The 20,797-nt window shown below is 42.6% G+C and overlaps 1 long non-coding RNA gene across 1 annotated transcript; it reads left to right on the top strand.

Moving 5' to 3' along the window:
* Positions 1-1,253: 1,253 nt before the first annotated feature.
* On the top strand, positions 1,254-19,362 carry LOC132080097 (uncharacterized). The gene is made up of 7 exons (XR_009419494.1): positions 1,254-1,518; positions 1,710-1,788; positions 8,795-8,957; positions 10,336-10,508; positions 15,623-15,727; positions 17,214-17,432; positions 19,045-19,362. It is a non-coding gene; the product is annotated as an uncharacterized LOC132080097 (long non-coding RNA).
* The last annotated feature ends 1,435 nt before the right edge of the window (positions 19,363-20,797 follow it).

Genomic DNA, 20,797 nt, shown 5'->3' with positions numbered 1-20,797 from the left:
ACGGTGAATCTTGTTTCTTGAATCAGAAGGCTGAATTTATTAATATGTGATATAATACATTATAGTTATACTAAAAAGAATATAGAGAGAGGTTTTGCAGAGCAGCTAGGCTAGCTAGGAAGAGATAGAAAAGAATCCACAACAAAGCTGTGGCCAAGGACTCAGTCCCCTGGCTTGCACTGGTGATTGGCCCTTAATTATAAACATAAAACATGAACCAATCACCAATCAAAATAGGTGTCCCTGTTGCATTCCCCAGCAGCTGATAATAATTGTTTACCTTGTCTTCGGAGGCCTCTGGCCTCCTGAAGACACAGAAATCTGAAAGAAAGGATTTCTGTGGAGAAATGTCTGCGACAGGAAGGAATTCCTTTCTGGCCTTAAAATCCTGCCTGAGACTTACTGCACCTCTGCACAGAGCAGGGATTCCCTGCTGGAGCCTCTGCTGAAGAGTCAGGACCTGGTTTCCCTGCTGGGCATCCCTAGAGGCACAGGCAGAGCTTTCCCTCTGCATGTGGGGCTAAGGGGCAGGCTGATTTTGGGAAAAAAGAGACCACATCTTTGCTAATGAAGAGTTTGCTTGCCTGTGCTAAGGAAAGCTTCACCAACCGGTCTTCTGTCAAAAAGTTTTCATTTGAGTCTATTCTCTTTTTCCAGGTAATTTTAACGCCACCATTTCCCTTGTAAGCAGAACTGAGGTATTTTATGCTCCCTGCCAGAGGACAGGCGTGTGCTGCCCCGTCAGGGGACAGCCTGGGACACAGCAGGGCTGGCAGAGCTCTGACCTCTCCTCCTGCCCTCAGCCTTTGGCTTTGCTGCTGACTCAATTGAGCCCCTGCCTAATTGGGGTGCCCCGGTGGAGGGAGTTTCTGCAGGGCTGGCTTTGTGACAGCACAAGGGTATTACTGCGTCCTGTGTGGGCCGCTGCTGGTGAGAGAGAGACGGTAAATCTTGTTTCTTGAATCAGAAGGCTTGATTTATTAATATATGATATAATACATTATAATTATACTAAATAGAATATAGAGAGAGGTTTGCAGAGCAGCTAGCTAAGCTAAGAATAGATAGAAAAGAACCCACAACAAAGTTGTGGCCAAGGACTCAGTCCCCTGGCTTGAACTGATGATTGGCTCTTAATTATAAACATAGAAAATGAGCCAATCAAGGTGAATCCTATTGCATTCCACAGCAGCTGATAACAATTGTTTACCTTCTCTTCGGGGGCCTCTGGCCTCCCGAAGACGCAGAAATCTGAAAAAAAAGGATTTCTGTGAAGAAATGTCTGCGACACAAGGGTTTCCAGCATTTGTGCCAGACTGGAGTTCCCCGTTTGCTGCTCCCAGCCCTCCCAGTCCGGGGTGGTGAGCTCAGGCCAGCCCAGGGAGCAGAGCTGGGACAGGGGCACGAGGACCTGGAGCTGAATCAGTTTCTGCCTCCCCTTGGTGGCTGCTGAAATCCACCCAGACGGAAGCAGAACCGATTTCCATCCTGGGACTGAGAAGGGATTGGGTTTTTGTTGTAAGTGGCCAATTTCTGAAAAGGGAAAAAAAAAGTTTTTTTCTCAAACTTATATAATTTTATTTTTTCTACCTGAAAACACCACTCAGGAGTTTTCAATCTGTATTCAACAGATACTTAACAGATTAATTTTATAGAGAACTTGAGTGGGTAGCAGTCACATTTCACTGCTTTTGATGTGATTTCTCTAGGAATTAAGCTGTGCAATCCTGGCTCTCCAAACTCACCTTGAGCCTGCCTGGGAGCTGAACTCACCATGACTAACTGAAGGTAAGCCAGGGGTTGTTCTCGAGAGCCACAAGATTATATTTTACTAATTTATTTTACCCAATTTACTAACTGGGGAGATGAAGTATAACAAAACTACAGTGCCCCCATTTTTGTCAGTCTGTGATTAGTTTGTTGTTTCCACAGACGATGGTACCATATTTAATTTTTAGTAGCTCTTTAATTCTTTGTGACCCTAAGAATTTTCTCTCTGCTAACATTACCCTCTAGTTTATTTCTGTTTACTTCTGAGCATTGTTCAGTTTCCACTTTTGTAATAGAACCCTATTAATTTGTCACTTATTTATACAGAACTCATTACTTATCTTCATTCCTCATCTTTGTTTAGCTCCTGCAAATATATTTTTACAGCATAATCCTCTCATTTGATATTTCATTCAGCACTTTTTGTAAATGACATGACATTTTTCCTTTTCCTGCCTCTGAATCACTGAAGATTTTCTCAAGTGTTTTTGTCCTAAATGTATGTTATGGTCTCCTTAATTTTGTGCTTGTTATTGTGTACCTGTCAATCACAGCTTTCTAGTTCACTTTATTCTTAATTTTTTGTATTACTTTTCCACTCCTGTTTTTGACACTATAATTACTATACAGACATGACATTATGCATTAGGTTCCTTTACTATATTATTTTATCTGCTTTTAACTCTCATTTTAAATTTTGCTTTGTTAGCAGTGTTTCCCTCCTGTTCTGACAACGGCACAGCCTATTCTGATTCTCCCACATCCCTCCTCATCCTGCCCTGCTTCTGCCTCCCTTCCCCACTGGCTGATACCATCTTGATGAATAAATTATCAAGGTTGTTCTACAAGAAATCTGTCATGGGGTGGGTGACCTCTTTTAAATCTTTTAAATTTAGCTCTGAATTCCATATCAGCCCTCCATGAGCTGCTCTGATGGAAATGTGGAGGAATGGGTGCCTGGCAGTTCCTTCTGAAGCTTTCCTGTCTTTGTTCTGCTTTCCCATCCTTCTATAATTTATCACCTTTAGGACACAGTAAGTGACTTGGAAAAGGATGTTTTGCCCCAATTATGGCTTGATTGAAGTAAAATTCTAACAGCTGTACTCAATACACAACCTTGGGATGCTCTAATATTACACATTAAGAAATGAGCACACTTGGACACATGAAAAATGTGTGGGTTTTCCCTCCACCTTTATTCTTTCATAATTAATAAATGATGGAAGTGTCAATGTATGATTATGATAATCACTTCTAGATTTTCGTTCAGCCAGGGAAAGGTAGAACTGGAAACCTCTGTTAAAACATTCTGTAATAAATTTTTCAAATGTTCTAGATTAAGGAAACATTTGTACTGCTTGGCTTTTATTAAAACCTTTAAGGAACTCCTTTAGCAGTGGAACAGAAGTCCCAGTGGAGACCCAGTGAACTTTCAAGGTAAAACATTCATTTTAATGTTTTCTGTTATGAAAATGGTGCAGAGATCCCAAACTTTCTATAATGGTAAGAAACAATAAAAAGCAAGAAAGTAAAAACAAAGTGGTGTCCTGTCCCAGGCTGAGGAATTCTGAAACTCAGAAGTGGAATAGAGAGGGCAAATCTTCTCTTTTATTGTACAAATGAAGAGTATTTTTAACGTGTTAAAAATGCTAACATATTGTTAACATGTTAAAATTTGTTAACATGTTTGTGTGTAAGGAATAAGTGAAAAACTGATAACTAAGTGAATTCATTGACTGAGAAGGAGCTGAACAGCAAAGATTCTTACAGATTTTGATTTGCTTAAAAGCTGTTCTTCAAACTCTCAAGGTACCTGTAGTTTATGAATTTATGAATTTATTTTACATGGAGTTTAGTAGGCCCTGCAGGTGCCCCAGGAGATGTTTGGGGCACTCAGGTGCTGCAGACACAAAATCTGGGTGCAGGATGGGCATCAGAACCATGCAAGTCTTGCTGTGTGAGCACCCAATCCCCACACCCCAACAGCTCTCCTTTATTCCCATTATTAGATCACCGTTTTATCCTTTATGAGGTCTCCTTCTGCCTTTTCTGAGGCTTTCAGAGATGTGCTTTTATTACAGGAGCATTTAGAATTTAATTTCTGGTAATTGTGGCTCCATATTAACTGCATACACTTTATGTACATGAATAAGTCTCATTATGCCTGTATCTTTTCCCAGGAGAATTATCCAGGGGACAATATTCACCATGCTCAACTAGGCAAAGCAAACTGATCATTTCTGTGCCAGCAATTCTGAAAAAAATATAAATCCACCAACTGAAAATGCAGTCTTGAGAAAGCAAATCTTTTAAAAGAAGTTTCAGCCAGCTTTCTTGGAGGCATTATTCTCCTGAAGTATCTCACATCAAAACAGAAAAAAATCAGTTTCATTTCATAAAAGTGTGGAGGACTGTGGGGTTTGTGTGCACAGGTGTGAGATGCAGGGAGAGAAGAGAAGAGCACACAGCTAATTCTTGGTTTGAACAAGGGTTTTTCTGTGTGCTGAAGGAGTCTGTGGGACCACAAAGGGAATAATTTACAGCAAACTTTGGAGGTTTTTGGGAGAAAAGGATGTATTTTAGGGAGCTGGGAAGAGAAATCTCTGTATTTTATCAGAATGCATTCCAGCCTGAAGAATGGCATTTTATACAGCATGAAGCTCTGAGGTTCAGAATTCAGCCATGGCAGAGTTTGGTGCAGATATGCAAAATGTGCATTTCACATAAGGGTCAGGAGAGCTCTGAGAGCAGGACATGAGGGGTTGGTTATGGTCATTAACTGCAGCTTGATCAGATGATAAGGGAAATGCAGATTGCAGTGGAAGTGTGGTGTGACATAATGCAAAAAGGCATGTAGAATTGCAGATGTACAAAACTGAGTTCCTCAGTTCATCAGTATCTGCATGCAAATGCAAGAAAATACAAGACTGTGCTGACCAAGATCTTACAGGGCTTTTCCACCTGAAACCATTGCAGGATTCAGCAGCTCTTGCTGCAGCTTTTCCCACCTCTGAATGTCCACTGAGTCCCCCTGTGGCTGCACAAGAATCATCCACACTCATCAGAATCTTTAGTTAAAGTCAGTAATTACTAAAAAAAACTCAGATCAGGCATTTATTTTATCTTAAAGAGAGGCATGAAGAAACCAGCAGCTGCTTTGTTTGTTACTCAGTACACAAAATTTCTGTAATTTCATGTAAACCTTTTGTGACCTTGTTGTTTTTAAAAAGGGAAATGAAAAACTTTTTCAAAATTCTGCTCAGAACACAAATGGATTTGTTCATCTTCCATTTATTCTCTTTTCTTTTGATAATTCCACAGTCCTAGGGACTCTGCAGCTCTGGAAACTACTCTGCTCCATTATGGTACTGGGGGAGGGAGGAGAACCTCCCTCACGTTTTGGATCACCACAGAAGAACTCTGAATTAATTCCAGAGGCTTTCCCCCTTCTGCAGGGAAACAATGAGGATGAGCCTCCCTGACACTCCCAGCACCATTTCTGGGCTGCTTGGTTGTTTATTTACCACTCCACTGTACAGCACTTACAGTGATATTTTCCATCTGCCCAAAGTGTTTTGGGGAGAGAGAGAGACAGAAAGTGAATCCAATACTTACTTCCAAGGCAAAAATCGATTTTAACTAGAACCAATGCATTTTTTATTCCTTTGCAGCTCAGGGCTGGCTTGGTATTCATGGTGCTTTTCCTTTGCAGCCCGTGTGCTGAGCTTTGCAAAGAGGCAGGCACAGGGAGAAGCAGAGGAGCAGAGCCCTCCTCCCTCCTGCAAAAAGCAAATCCCTTTTGTGAGCATTCTGTCTCTCCATCAGCTGGAAACCTGCTGCCAGTGAACTCCTCCCCTGACATCCAGTGCATCCTGGAGCAAATCTGCACTTGTTTGAAAGGCAGTTTGCATAGAATCAGCAAACATCTGCAGGAATTCAAAGGGAAGAGGAAAAGCATCAGCACAGGGAGAATGATCAGAGACGGCCAGGTGCAGCAGATGCAAATGTTATCAATGAGAAGCAAGGGAGCCAGGCTGCTCTAGGAGGCCCAAAATGCCCAGGAAAAACAGGATTTGGTGCCTGTCCTGACACACAGAACAGATGTGCAAAAAACTACAGGAGAAAGTCAAATGACACTGCTCAGTTCCAGCTTGGTGGGAAATGTTTGGTGTCACCAGCTTCTAATCTAATGGATTTATAAATTCCAATCTAATGAGTGTGGTACAATTTTCCATGGTACTGATGAGTGTGGTGCAATTTTCCATGGTACCCACTCAGTACACGTTGATGAACACTGTAATTGTCCTCGTGCTGATAACCTGCCCCAAAATCAGCATTTGGCACCCTTGTGCTCTGGCTGTAGAAGGAGAGCCATTCACACACACACAGATGACTGTAATGTGCATTTTGTTCATTTGTTCAAGCACATCACAGCCCAGATATCCAGTTTTATTTGCTTCTGCATTTTCAGGGCAGCAGAGACTGAATCTTCTTGGGAAGGCCTGTTTCTTTTGGTTTGGAAGCTCTTCCTTGGAGGTACAGTGGGCTTTTAGTGGAGTTAAGTGGAGTTTTAAAGTTTTTAGTGGAGTTAAGTGACTTTCCCCGGGGTGTGAGAGTTGGTAGGGACACAAAGAGCTGAGGCAGGATTTTGTGGCTCCCAGTTTGTTGCCATCACCAGCCCTGCTCTCAGCACTCCCATGTTCCACAGAGCTTTCCTGGCTGATACCAGGGGCAGAGGGGACATTTTTGGGGTGCTGTGTGTGGCCATGGGCTCACACAGAGGTGACAATTTTGGGGTGCTGTGTGTGGCCATGGGCTCACACAGAGGTGACATTTTTGGGGTGCTGTGTATGGCCATGGGCTCACACAGAGGGGACATTTTTGGGGTGCTGTGTATGGCCATGGGCTCACTCAGATGGGACATTTTTGGGGTGCTGTGTGTGGCCATGGGCTCACACAGATGGGACATTTTTGGGGTGCTGTGTGTGGCCATGGGCTCACACAGAGGTGACATTTGGGGTGCTGTGTGTGGCCATGGGCTCACACAGAGGGGACATTTGGGGTGCTGTGTGTGGCCATGGGGCTCACAGAAAGGTGACAATTTTGGGGTGCTGTGTGTGGCCATGGGCTCACTCAGATGGGACATTTTTGGGGTGCTGTGTGTGGGACCATGGGGCTCACACAAATGGGACATTTTTGGGGTGCTGTGTGTGGCCATGGGCTCACACAGAGGGGACATTTTTGGGGTGCTGTGTGTGGCCATGGGCTCACACAAAGGGGACATTTTTGGGGTGCTGTGTGTGGCCATGGGGCTCACAGAAAGGTGACAATTTTGGGGTGCTGTGTGTGGCCATGGGCTCACACAGATGGGACATTTTTGGGGTGCTGTGTGTGGGACCATGGGGCTCACACAAAGGGGACATTTTTGGGGTGCTGTGTGTGGGACCATGGGGCTCACACAAAGGGGACATTTTTGGGGTGCTGTGTGTGGCCATGGGGCTCACAGAAAGGTGACAATTTTGGGGTGCTGTGTGTGGCCATGGGCTCACACAGAGGTGACATTTTTGGGGTGCTACAGGAAAAGAATTGAAACGCTGAGCAGCAAATTATGTCAATTTACCTCCTCTTCCACTGCCCTCCTTTTAACTTCCTTTTGTCTCTCTTAACTTTATCTCACATAATTTTTCTCATTTTATTCATGTTCTGATGATCTTTCTTCCAGACCAGATTTTTGTATGCATGGTTATACACACTCTTCCCATACACATCAAGATGCCACTTTTATTCCTCTTATTAATGATTCTTCTCTGTTCTGGCTTTAAATTTTAAACACCAAAAGATTTTGGAAGTCTCAAAAATGTTACTGCTTAATAGTTCATATTTAACTCATGTTAAACTGCTTTTATCTTCCCAATGTCAGTCCTTCTGACTGTTTATCTCCCTTTAGACTCCATGATCAGTTTGTTAATCATGAAGTAGAGAACTACAAATGTTTAGAAATATATTTCAATGAAAATTCACATGGTGGGAAGGTGTTAATAGAGAAAAAAGCTAGAACTTCTGGAAGATTCAAGTCACTCCTCTAGTCCAGGAGTAAGATTTACATTAGGGCCTGAAAAGCAAATTCCACTACTGACTGACATTTCTTTTTCCTGGAAAACAAAGTTTTGGAAACCTTTAATTCCCCACTGAAAGAAAAAAGGAGCCATTTAATAGTTTTCAGAAAGGGGGAATGTTATTCTAAAGTTTATATTGGGCGTTTGCTTGTGGGTCCCAGATTCCATATCAAAATATTTCCATTCCCCAGCACTTTGAATAAAGCAGAACAGGAGCTGAAGGGCTGTCACAGAACAGCCTGGAACGGGGCCTGCAGCAGCTTTTGGTTCAGAATTCCAGCCCAGCCCTTTGCTGGTGGTTTCACTGGCTCTGCTGAGCAATTGCTGCATTGTAGGCAATGGTTTTAGACCAGCGAGCCAAATCCCGCCTGCCTTTCTCTTCAGCTTCTCTGGGAGTTCATAAGCAAAGCGTCAGAGCTCAGAAAATGGCAAAAAGTCCCATTTCTGAGCTAAAGGGGGAGTTTGGGGTCGGTGGAATGCAATGATGAGGCTGCAATCCAGCCAGGCTGCAGGCAGGAGCTGTGAACCAGCCAGGTGCCTTTGGAAGGGCTCAAAGCCGTCCCCAAAGCAGAGGGAAAAGAGCAGTGGGATGAGAATTCCCTGTGGTTTCCTTCCAGGGGCACTGGGATGAGAATTCCCTGTGCTCTTCTCCCAGGAGCATTGGGATGAGAATTCCAGGGGCATTGGGCTGGGAATTCCAGGAGTATTGGGCTGAGAATTCCCTGAGCTTTGCTTCCAGGGGCATTGGGCTGGGAATTCCAGGTACACCGGGCTGAGCATTCCTGAGCTTTGTTCCCAGGAAGATTGGGCTGAGCATTCCCTGTGCTCTCCTTCCAAGAGCATCGGGCTGAGCATTCCCTGTGCTCTGCTCCCGGGTACATGGAGAATTCTTTGTGCTTTGCTTCCAGGGGCATTGGGAGTTCCCTGAGCTCTGCTCCCAGGTGCAGAGGCAAGGGGGAAGCTGAGGAAGAGGAGGAGCTGCTTTGCAGAGCACTCAGAGGAAGGCAGGCAGTGCCAAAGGTGGGAGAAAACCCCGGGCAGTGCCAGCACCCAGAATTTGTGCCCGTTCAGGTGAGAACCCCGGGCAGTGCCAGCACCCAGAATTTGTGCCCGTTCAGGTGAGCACCCCGGGCAGTGCCAGCACACAGAGTTTGTGCCCATTCAGGTGAGAACCCCGGGCAGTGCCAGCACACAGAGTTTGTGCCCATTCAGGTGAGAACCCCGGGCAGTGCCAGCACCCAGAATTTGTGCCCGTTCAGGTGAGCACCAGCAGGGCTCTGCTGTCACAAAGGCAATAAAACACCTGTGGGCTGTGGGTTATGGAGCAGCCCTTTGCAGGAAATGCAAAGGGAGAGCAAATTAAGGTGCAGAGACCTCATCCAAATCCAATTTTCTGAAGCATTAGAATTGCCTAAACAGAGCTCTGTGACTGGTTATTAAATTATGGGAAGTCCTTCATTGCCTCTCCCCACTTGCCTGGAGCCCTGAAATTCCTTTTGGCAAACAGGACCCAGGCAGGGCTGGGTTCAAACTGAGACTTTCCTCTGGTTCCACTCTATTGGAAGGAATAAGGAGAGATTTCTGATGCTCCTGCTCGGTCCCCAGATGGATCTAGCAGTAATTAGAAGGGATTTCTCTGCTCTTTTCCCCCCTTTACCAGTTCAGATTTTCTTTCTCTAGAGATTCAAGAGACAGATTGTGTCTCTTGAATTGAAATTCTAGATTTCTCTAGAGATCACTTTCTCTAGAGATTCAAGTGACAGACTGTGTTTAAGTTAGGAAACAACACATCAGAAATAGCTGCTGGTTGCTGGATTGGCAGTGTTGTACTCCAAGAAGCCCCACAAAAATATGGCAGAAACTGGAAAAACGTTAATTTTTTAATCAATTTTCTTCCCAGCCCTTCTTTCCTCCAGTTAAGTGATGTTTTGAAATTCCTGGCTGTTTTCATCTGTATGTTGAAATAATTTGTTATTAAAAATGCTTCTGTATTTTCCCCTTCCTTTTTAATTTTAAAGTGTTTTCCTGAAGTTAAAATTAGTTCAGGGACAGTTAAGAACAGCAGTGCTGCAGTGTTTGGCATTTTTTGCCCAACACTACTTCAATAAAATATGTTTTACTGATTAGATGAATGTACATGAAAACTAAATGACATTTCCTTAATCAGATTGTCAAAAAATCTAGGCAAAACTGACACATAACCCCAAAATTTGGACATGAATGTAACAGAGATATTTTTTGGAACCAAAAACCCCCAAAAGATCAAAAAAGCCTCTTTAATTCTTTAAAAAACTGTAATTAACTTTTGTAATAAATGTTCCTTCTAAATGGCTACACAGGGAAGCATCTTCTGAGAACGGAATATGAAATAATCTTAAGGCAATTACAAAGAAGTTTTTGATTTTCAGAATTTAGTATAATTACGTGATTTTCTTTTGTGTGCAAGCAGCCTTGGCATTGAACTCCCACAAAATGATGAGTCATGCGGAGCTGGTCGTTTCCCTGAGAACAGCAAGAAGAAGGTGAAAATCGTCTTTTGAATTCAAGAGCCCGGGAGCGCCACGTGTGAATTTAATTTTGCAGCAGAACCCACGGCACAAAGCTCCCCTGATGCCTGAAGAGGTGAGCTCTGAGCCCCCGGAGGGCTGGCAGGGTGAGCAGGGGTGGAACCTCATTCTCTGAGGTGTGGGGATGCTCTCAGGCTGCAGCAGAGCTGACTCCACCGAGGCTTTGCTTTCCCTGCCAGGATGGTGGCAGGGCAGGAGCTTGACTTTATTGTGCATTGAGAGGTGAATGTGGTGTGGGCACTTAGCAGGTTCCTGCTGTCAGATTTGGTAAAAACAGAGAAATTCAACGTTTTGCTGGGTGCCTGTGTGGGTACAGCTTATTTTGCGCTGTTATTCAGGATGACTGATTTGCACTGCTATTTAGGATGATTGGTTTCAGTGCAAATGAAATATTTTTCAATTTCAGAAAAAACCCAATCCAAGTATATTTTAGGTCCTTTATGTAGATAAAATATCTGGGTGAATACAAGGGTGAGGGAGACTTCCACTTGTTCCTGGGAAACAATTTCCCAACAGCAAATTCAGATTTCACAGAAGCAGTTGTGGATTTCTGGGGTGGTTTCCAGGGCAGGAATTTTTTAACTGAAAGGGACCCAGCAGTGACACCCTAAATCCAGGGTTAATGGCTGAGTCTGTGCCCTTGCACTGAAAACTGCTCATCTCGGGTGTCTTAGCCCACAAAACCTTTTGTATTCCATCCCATTTTTGTCTGCACCCAAAAATTACTGTTAAATTACTTACAAATAATCTTTGTAATTTCTTTCAGCTTTCAAAGTCCTCTTTACTGCTAAATTTATGTCTGAAAGGTGCTTTGTCACATTGTGCACTGTTCTACCAAGATCAGAGATTCTATTGTAAAAAGACACTTTGGATTAAGCAGCACCTTCTGTATTTTTTCAGAACTGAAAATATTTTTTCTCACAGGTTTTGTTTTATATAAACAATAATCAGAATTGAGTTGCTTTAATTTAAGTTCCTTTAAAACCCACAATCAGATGTCAGTGGTGCCCAGTGACGGGATGAGCGGCAGTGGGCACAAACCATGATGCAGAAACTCTATTTTAAATATAGGAAAAACACCTTTTTGGTCGTTAAGGTGGTGCCATAGGTTTGGGACAGGGTGAGAAAGGGAATTCCTGGAGAAAATAAAAAGCAGACTGGCCCAAGGCCCTTGAGTGGAGCCTGCTCTGAGCAGGGGTGGGAGCAGCTGAGCTCAGGAGCTTCCACCCCGGGGATTCTCAGATAAATATTAATCAGCAAAAGGGATTGTTCCCTGTTTTCAGAGAAAGGAAGTTCTAATTAATGCACCTTTTCAAAATGAGCTATGCCTCTGCTAACACAGTCTTTAGAGCAGGAATCTCTGTTATAGCTCATTTTCCCCCTGCATTCTGGCTCTGGCAGGAACTTGTTGTGCCATCTCTCTTCATTAGGAGCTCCATGGCACATTGGCAGGAGCAGACAGGGCCCCTGCAGGACACGTGCCGTGTGACTGCAGAGGCACTCAAGGATAATCAAGCAGATTAAACAATAATTTGATTTATTCCATGTTTGCTTTGTATGGGGATATAAAAACTGCCTGATGCCTAATTCATTTCCAGGCAGGCTCTTGCCATGGCACAGATGTTGGGCAGGCAGTGACACAATGCAGATGTTGGGCAGGCAGTGACAATGCAGATGTTGGGCAGGCAGTGACAGTGCAGATGTTGGCACACAGTGACAATGCAGATGTTGGGCAGGCAGTGACAATGCAGATGTTGGGCACACAGTGACAATGCAGATGTTGGCACACAGTGACAGTGCAGATGTTGGCAGGCAGTGACACAATGCAGATGTTGGGCACATAGTGACAATGCAGATGTTGGGCACACAGTGACAGTGCAGATGTTGGGCACACAGTGACAGTGCAGATGTTGGGCACGCAGTGACAATGCAGATGTTGGGCAGGCAGTGACAGTGCAGATGTTGGCACGCAGTGACAGTGCAGATGTTGGGCAGGCAGTGACAATTCTGTGCCCACAGCTCTGCTCTAGGAGAAGAAAAAAATAAACCAAATTCTTTTTCAAGAATTTGTTTTCTTCCAAAATTTGTTTTTTCCCATGTTTATTTTTTCCCAAATGACAAATAAAACTAACTTATCAAAGGCAGAAACCTAAAAAAAAAAAATTGTGGCAATTATCCTTTCAGTTTTCTCTGCATGAGGGTGGGTGCTTGAAGATATGAAATTTTTATGATAGACCTAAAGTCAACAATTTTTTTTTTGTCTGAAGCAGGTAAATGTTTATTCTGATTGTACAGATATCGAGGGTTCTGCTAACTGAAAATGGAAATATAAAGTTAAATAGACAAAAAGTTAAAAGCAAACTTTATAATAACTCCAAAAAGGTGATTTTCCATTTCTTTGTTAACACATATTCTAATTTGGATGGCTGGAGTGTTGTGAGTAATCCATTGCTATGGAACATCATTTATAAAACACCACTTAACACGTCTTGTGTGAAGTATCTATTATTAGCAGATTGTTGATTTCTAAAGAGCAGAAAAAACCATCAAAGGTAGAGGTGAGATAAAGGATGAAATTTCACTTTTGTAAGTAGTTTTTAAGGAGGCAAAACAAACCATGGAAACTTTTAGCAATTATTACTCCTAATGGAACACCATTATTTTAGAAATTCTTAAGGGGATAAATCTGGAGGTCAGGTTTAGAAACACACAGAAGCAGCAGCGCGGATGTGAAAAATAAAATGTCACATCTGAGAGCTCTTCCAGCACTATTTTGGCACAATATCAGCCACTCCCCGACCTTGTCCTCCAGCAGCAGCCAAGGTCACCCCCACACATCCATTCGCAGGATCCCCCCGGGCTGGGCTCTGCAATGGCAGAGGGGCAGGGGCCCCACGCCCAGAGCCCTCAGAGACAGGGCTGCCCTGCACTTGCGCTCCAGAGTCTTCCTTTGCTGCCTGCTTTTTTATTTTATTTATTTTTTTACAAATTCCAGGTTGTTTTTTTCTCTTTTCCTGGGATTGGGAGTGCAGGAAGCCAAAGTGTTCCTCAGTGGGGGCCGAACCCAGGCGGGCAGGTGTGGGATTTTCTGTGGCCCCGTTGAGGAGAGGAATGATGAACCTGACTCCATGTTCTTAGAAGGCTAATTTATTATTTTGTGATCTATGTTATATTAAAGAATACTATACTAAGCTATACTGAAGAATAGAGAAAGGATACTTACAGAAGGGTAAAAGATAATAATGAAAACTTGTGACTCTCTTCAGAGTCTGACACAGCTTGGCCCTGCTTGGCCCAGCAGGTTTTACAAAATCTCTGCATTCTGATGCCAATGTCCATTTAGTAATGGCCAGTTCTGAAGGAACTGGAGCAATGAAAAATGGGGTTTATGTCAGATATTGCAACTCCTCTTTAATTTCAATTCCAGCGAGTCAATCTTCAATCTCCCACTGTGGTCAGGGCACTGGAGCTCTGCAAAATTCACAGGTTCTTTGATAGACAGCACTGATTATTAGCTTCTTCTTCTTCTTTTCTTTTTTTTTTTTTTCCTAATATTTCATTCTTTCAGAATATCTCTGCTTTTGAAGGCAGAACCAGGAAGTTTTTCTGAGGATAGCTACAACATATTGTATAAAAATACTTTTTCCAAGACTTGCTTACCAACAAGATTTTCCCTTTATTGTTTTTCTAAATTAATAAAATCAGTGTTTATTATGCATTAATCATCTCTTTCTATTAGAGAAGTGCAATAAGCACATTTTATTCATTTATTTGTATGCTACCACTCAGATCCCCTCATGTTTTGATCATGGCTGGGTTATTCAGGGCTCTCTGCAGACCTATAACAAAGAAACAAGTGCTCCAGAGAATTTACAGTATACATGAAAGAGAAGATGAAATAACAGAGCAAGACAGACAATCAAGGTTGGGGAAGAAAAGGAAGATAAAAAAGTGAACAGAACTAGGCAGGAAACAAGTGTCACTCATGACTCCTGGTAAAACAAGACACAAATGTGAGAGTACGATATTTGATCAAAAATGCTCTGAGATTCATGCACAGATGTTACAAAAAGAACTAAGATCTGCTTGCATTATTTCTAATTAATTACCTAAAATCACAGCCATCTTTACATTTTAGGGACTGAGACTCCCTGCCTCTGCTGGTATTTCAGGTTATTTTCCATTTCTCACAGAATTTTGAGGGGTTTTGTCCTCAGGGTCATTGGCTCACCTGGTCTTCTTCTCAGTTTTGTCAGTAATGTTCTCTGTGGACAGTTATTTATTTCTTTGGGTGTTTTTTGTAATTAGTGACTGATTTTGAGAACTGATCTTTCATTCTCTAATTACAGAGATGCTGAGAGGTGAGTTTTATTATTTTTTTATTATATCTAGAATATGCCCTTGGTCAGCATTCTACATGACTGTCAGCTTTCTCTCTTAATTGCTAACTCAAGATTCAGAACATGTTTCTTCCATTGAGAAAACCTTGACCAAAGCTAGTTTCTATCTTCAAGAAAGATTATTTTCCTGTTGCCTGACATTCTTCACTGGGAAATGTTTAAATCTGAATTATTTCTCACTCTCTAACTTTTCCTGTGCTCACATTTACCTCCACAGCCCCATGCCCTACACATACAGGTGTATGGAATCCTTGTAACACCAGAGGAAAACACTTCTCACTAAGTACACACCAATTAATTCCTGTTTCAGGACTGTAATGGCTCCTGTTCCTTGGTGATTTGTCACTTCAGCCCCTCGTGGACACAGCAGAATTTGGTGCTGCAACGTTCTGGAATTCCCTCCACACCTGTGCTAAGGGCACAGGCCCTGCTGATGAATGCCCCGTGCTGTGAGCACTGATGTGCCATTAATCACATTAAGAAATAGGCCTAACGAGCCATAATTTAAAAGAAGGACTGTGCTCCCAGCTCTGCTTTTAGTCAAAGTGAAGCAGCCTGTGAATATCTCTGCAGTGAGGGTGCACTTTTGGGGGTGTTTTTGCCATGTCCTTTTCCAGGCACGCTCCCCATCCCAGGGAATGGCACAGAGCTCCCTCCATGCCCAGAACCCCCTGAATATTAAACTAATATCTGCTCAATATTGCCCTAATCACAGCCAGAGCACGGGCAAATTACTGACCCTAATCCTCATTTACTCATTCTGTGACAGGATCAGGACCTGCTTGGAGGACTCAGGAATCCCACCCAAAACTGGAGCTGTTCCCCAGCAGCCACTCTGAAATTGCCATCAGCAGAAGCTGCATTGTTTGAAAAGGTAAGTGACTGCAAGCAAGAGAGAGAATTAGCATCATCTCTTCTTTAAAACTACACCTGCCATTAAAGTTTTAAAGAAATGAGATCTTAGCCGAAACCACCTTTGTCATTTACTAACGCTCATTTCCATACAATTTTGTCAGAACAGCACCAACTCGGTGTTGACACAGCCTGAGCCTTCAAAGCTGGGCTCAGTTTGTGCAGCTCTCCTGTCTGTCAGAATGACACTGATTTTCTCAGATTTCACACAAACTTTCCACTTAACTCTCAGTGTTTTATAGCCAGCTTTGAGCAGGTGAGGAACAATTCCCTCTGGTGCTGAGCACAGCCCCTGGGTGAGCCCCTGCCATGCCACAGGCGAGTGCAAAGGGAACAAAGCACACGCGGACATTGGTCTGTGGATGGTTGTGAGAGGGAACGGCTGTTCCCCTGACCTGGCTCACGCTAATCCCTGAGCACAGCACCCCAGGCCCTTTCCTCACAGCTGGAATTGCACCCAGGACCTGCCAGACCTCACACGTCCCTCCTTGTTTATATTTGAATTTTAAAAAAGCCAAGCATCTGCACCTGCTCACCTTGAACAGCCTTCTAAGAACTATTCCAGAAAGCCAAACCCTAACTTTTTACAATCCCTCTTTGCAAGGAGGAGAAAAAAAAAAGACAGAAATATCATATTCCATGAGAGGAAAATGGGAACTAAATTTGCAAAGGTCACTTTTCACTTGTAGCTGCAAAATCTGTTATCTCAGGTGTTGCAATGTCAAAATTCTTTTATTCACTGAGGTGCCGCCTCTCCTTGGGCTTGTGAAAATTCTCCTACAGTTACACACATTTAATGAGAAGTAAACAGGGTGTTTAAAACCCTGGACTCTGCAGGAGCCAGTGCAGGTAGAAACATTAATTGGTTTAATATTCAGTTGTTTATTTCAGGGCATTGCAGCAGTAAAAAGTTTCTTGTCCATACACTCTTCAAGGAAACTGTGAAAGGCCAGAACAAATCACAGATGTATAATAATATTATTAAGCTTCTTAAATAATATTTTAAAATGCTATTTTAAATAATATTTTAAAGTAATAAAAATAATTTTAAATAATTTTAAATTTAAAATAACAAAAATAATTTAAATTTAAAATAATAAAAATATTATTTTAAATAATATTTTTAAACTTCCTAATTTTGTCTTAGCTGTCAGGGGAGGGGCTCTGCAGGTGAGAGCCCACCTGAGCCTTTCCCACCACAGAACCGGGTTCAGACCTGATAAAATCCGAGTTTGGAAACGCTGGTTTATCTGCTTGTGTAGGGGTGATATAAAAAGCACATCACCATGGCATCCCAGCTCTTTCCAATTAAAGAAAACCATTCCTACCATTTACTTAGCAGCTCTGACAATAGCCTGCAGCAGCAGTAAAACAACTTGACTGCCTGGCATTTTACAAGATAAATTCCTCACTACACTCTGTTTTTTCTTGCACTGTTGCTTGCAAAGACTTAAAAAGTTCCTGCTCCTTCAGCAACCGGGACTGGTGTTGTTGCACTCATTTGGGCCACGGATCACTGGCTACACTTTGTGCCTTCACATGCCACTTTGAGAAAAATCAATTTCAGTCTTGAGGAGCTCAGACTGGTGTTGCAGAAGATCAGTGCACATCTCCAGGTGCTGCAGGGCATTGGCGCCTTGATGTGGATTCAACAAAACATGACATAGGTATGGTGCAAAATTGCTTACTCTCATGCTAAGGGATCCTCTGAGGAAAATTACGCAGTAAATCAGAATGCTGGGAGGGCGTGCAAGGCACAGCAGCTGCAGTGAACACTTCTATGTTTCTCACAGTCTTAGCACAAAAAACCATAATTTATGTTGCTATCTATAAATGGCTGTGCTAATAAATGTTGTAGGTACAATAGGAAATCAAATAATATTTAATACAGAGATTAGAAATAGCATGTAGCTCATGGAAAGAAGTATTTTGAGCCTAATAATAGTTGGAAGTATCTAAAAATCTTCTGTCTAGCATTAATTGTCACCTAAATCAGATATAATGTCAATACAGTTACTCTCTACCTTTGTTTAAATTTTAAGTCTCTGCAGTGTTTCTATACATGTGCAAAGCTTGTGAAAAGGATCACTGACTTCCTTGGCCCTGCTGCATTTCCACGCAGACACGAGAGTTAATTTCTCAATGTCTGTAATTTAGCAGGGGTGTAGCCCTGTCTGTCTGAGGGGCCCGGGCTGCATTTCCACGGGATGTTAACTGTGAGCACAGCAGAAACGCTGAGCCCAGATAAGGCATTTTCTGCTGAGCTCTCAGCAATGGTCCCTGCCAGACCGTGTTTCTGATCGCCTTTGAAGGAGCAGCTCTGTCTCCAAAGAGGTTGTGCTAAATCAAGAATCATCTGTTTGTAAGAACTGAACTTCCTGCTGGGGCAGGGGCTGCCTGTCCTGCTGCAGCTGACAGGAGTCAGATGGGTTCTGGTGCGAGGATAAAGCAGAATATTCCCTTCCCTGGGCACGCAGGCTCACCTGATGCGGATCTGTGCTCCTGTCTGCATCCCACCAGCTGGAAGCTGCTGCTGCTTCCTCCCCACAGCACCAGGAATGAAATCCCATCTGTAACCCGCTGGATTTCCTTACCTGGGCCCTCCTCAGCCAAGTGAGCCAAACAGAGCAGGCTTAGGGGAATTTTGCTGATCAGATGATGGGGCTGGGACAGGTTTGGGGTTGCTCAAAGGAGCAGCTCCGCCAGGAGATTGTGGCGGCATCACAGAATCACAAAATCACAGAACGACAAAATCAAAAAAATCACAGAATCACAAAATTACGGCATCACAAAATCACAGAATCAATAAATCACAGCATCACAGGATCACAGGATCGAAAAATCACAGAATCACAAAATCACAGAACCACAAAATCACAGCATCACAGAATCACAAAATCACAAAATTACAGCATCACAAAATCACAGAATCAATAAATCACAAAATCACAGGATCACAGAATCACAAAAACACAGCATCTCAGAATCACAGAATGGACTAGGTTGGAAAAGACCTTTAAGATCACCTTGTCCAATCTGTGACCTGGGATTATTGCACCAGCCTCGCTTTACCTGGAGAAGGAGGTGTGAAACAGCTTAATTGATAAACAGGGTGTGGGTCTGAAATAAACAGAGGCTGGAGCTCTCCATTGCCAGTGGAAGCACCCAGCACTCAGCCAGCTGCAGGCTCAGGAGCAAAACCAAAAGAACAGCAAGGGAGGGTGAGCAGTCAGACTTCTCTGATGATTTATTCCTATTTTCTTCTTTTTTTCTGCACAGTTTTCCAGAAGATGCAGTTAAACAAGCAGGTGTGGTATTGAAATACACTCTGCATTCTTCCCACAACAAATATGGGTCTGTGCAGAGACAGCCAACACTTCCCCAGTCATGCCAGCTTTGTTTGTGCTGTTTGGAAGGAAAAGGCAGGTGAAATTCCCTGCCAGATACCAGCTCTGTGCAAAAAACCAGATAAAGGAGCTGTACAATATGACCGAATTAAGAAATTCCAAGTCTATGACTCAACTTGATCATAAACCCAATCTTCACTGAAATCTGAAAATGAAAATGAATTTCATGTGAAATATGAAAACCAAACAAGGATGTTTCAAGTGCTTCTTTATGCAAATTCTGGAATTTTTTTTCTTATTGTTTCCTTTAAAAAACAGGTGGTAATGGTGAGGAGGATTTTGTGTCAAATGATTTTGACATTTACGCATTTTGCTGAATGCTAGTGGACATTTGTAATTTATTGTAATGATTTATGAGCAAAGAAGCCTAACATTGTTGAAGTGCTGATATCTTTTCTGCAATTCTGGCAAAGATTTTTTAAACAACAATATTCTCCTTTTGTAATTCAGGGTTTCTATAGCACATAGAACATTTACATTTGTTCCTACAGGGGAAATTTCACAATGACATCACCTGCACTTTGTCTTCCTTTTTGGGGAATATCTTTGAGCAGAAATCAGTTTTTACATTCCTGATTTTATGATACTCCAGTTTCAGATCATGTGTGTCACAGGTGACTGAACACCTAGTCATCCAAAATATTGGCAGGATATCCAATTTTGTTTAAGTTCCCTTCTAGTGGGAGCAAGGCTTCTGTAGGCATCAAATACACTCAATATTGTTCTTTTCAAGAAAATCTGAAGAAAGAATCACTTTATCTTGGAGGGGGTGCTGTTGTTCCACTTTTGTTAACAAGAGTTTTAACAACTATCAGGAGCCTGGTTGATAAATTAGAACATCAGAAAAATGAAAAGGAACTTTGGGCAATAAGTTACAGGCCACAATCACTGGAGCATTTTGGTGCACAGATCCCTGCGGTGTTTCCTGGTGCAATTTGAGCTTTTGATTTCCATCTCATTTTACTTAACAAAGAAATCTGCCCCACTTGCAAAGAGAAATTCCCTCACTAGAAATGAACTGTTCAAAAGCTGAGTGGAACAATGCAAACATTTCCTGGAAATCCTCCTTGTGTTTCTGTGGGATTGACTGTCAAGCTCTGAAATGCATTTGATGAAATTACGGCGGTGCAAACCCACTTGTGTGAGCCCTAGCATGTAATTCCAGACTGTCGTCATGCTGTTCAAGAATTGTTCTTCCTATACATTGGCTTTCCTGACCATATGCTTAAAAGTTTATTTTCAGGAGCAGAATCAGTTGATAGGGCTGAGTTATATTAATGTTATCTTCACTGGTGCACTTAAAGAAGGAAAAACTCAGTTTTGGAGGTTTTCCTAATTAGTCATCACCTTGAATGGAGCGGGCTCAAGGAAGAATGCCTCAGCCATGCTCTATTTTTCATTGCTTTCTGTTTGTTTCTTGTGTGGAGGGTAATGTTTAGAGCAGCATTACCGCTCATTACCCTGCTTAGGACACGACTGTTTGCACTAACTGCCAGAATCTTTTTTTGGAGAAAAATATACTTTTCCACTTAGTTTGCTGTTTCTAAATCCAACAAATATATCACATGCCATTTCCTTTTTTTGCAGTTTCTGCAATACCATACTTCATGCACAAAGCTAAAATT

Source organism: Ammospiza nelsoni, chromosome 15 (assembly GCF_027579445.1).
Source record: "Ammospiza nelsoni isolate bAmmNel1 chromosome 15, bAmmNel1.pri, whole genome shotgun sequence".
NCBI lineage: Eukaryota > Metazoa > Chordata > Aves > Passeriformes > Passerellidae > Ammospiza > Ammospiza nelsoni.
This window is presented reverse-complemented; position numbering and strand designations above follow the sequence as displayed.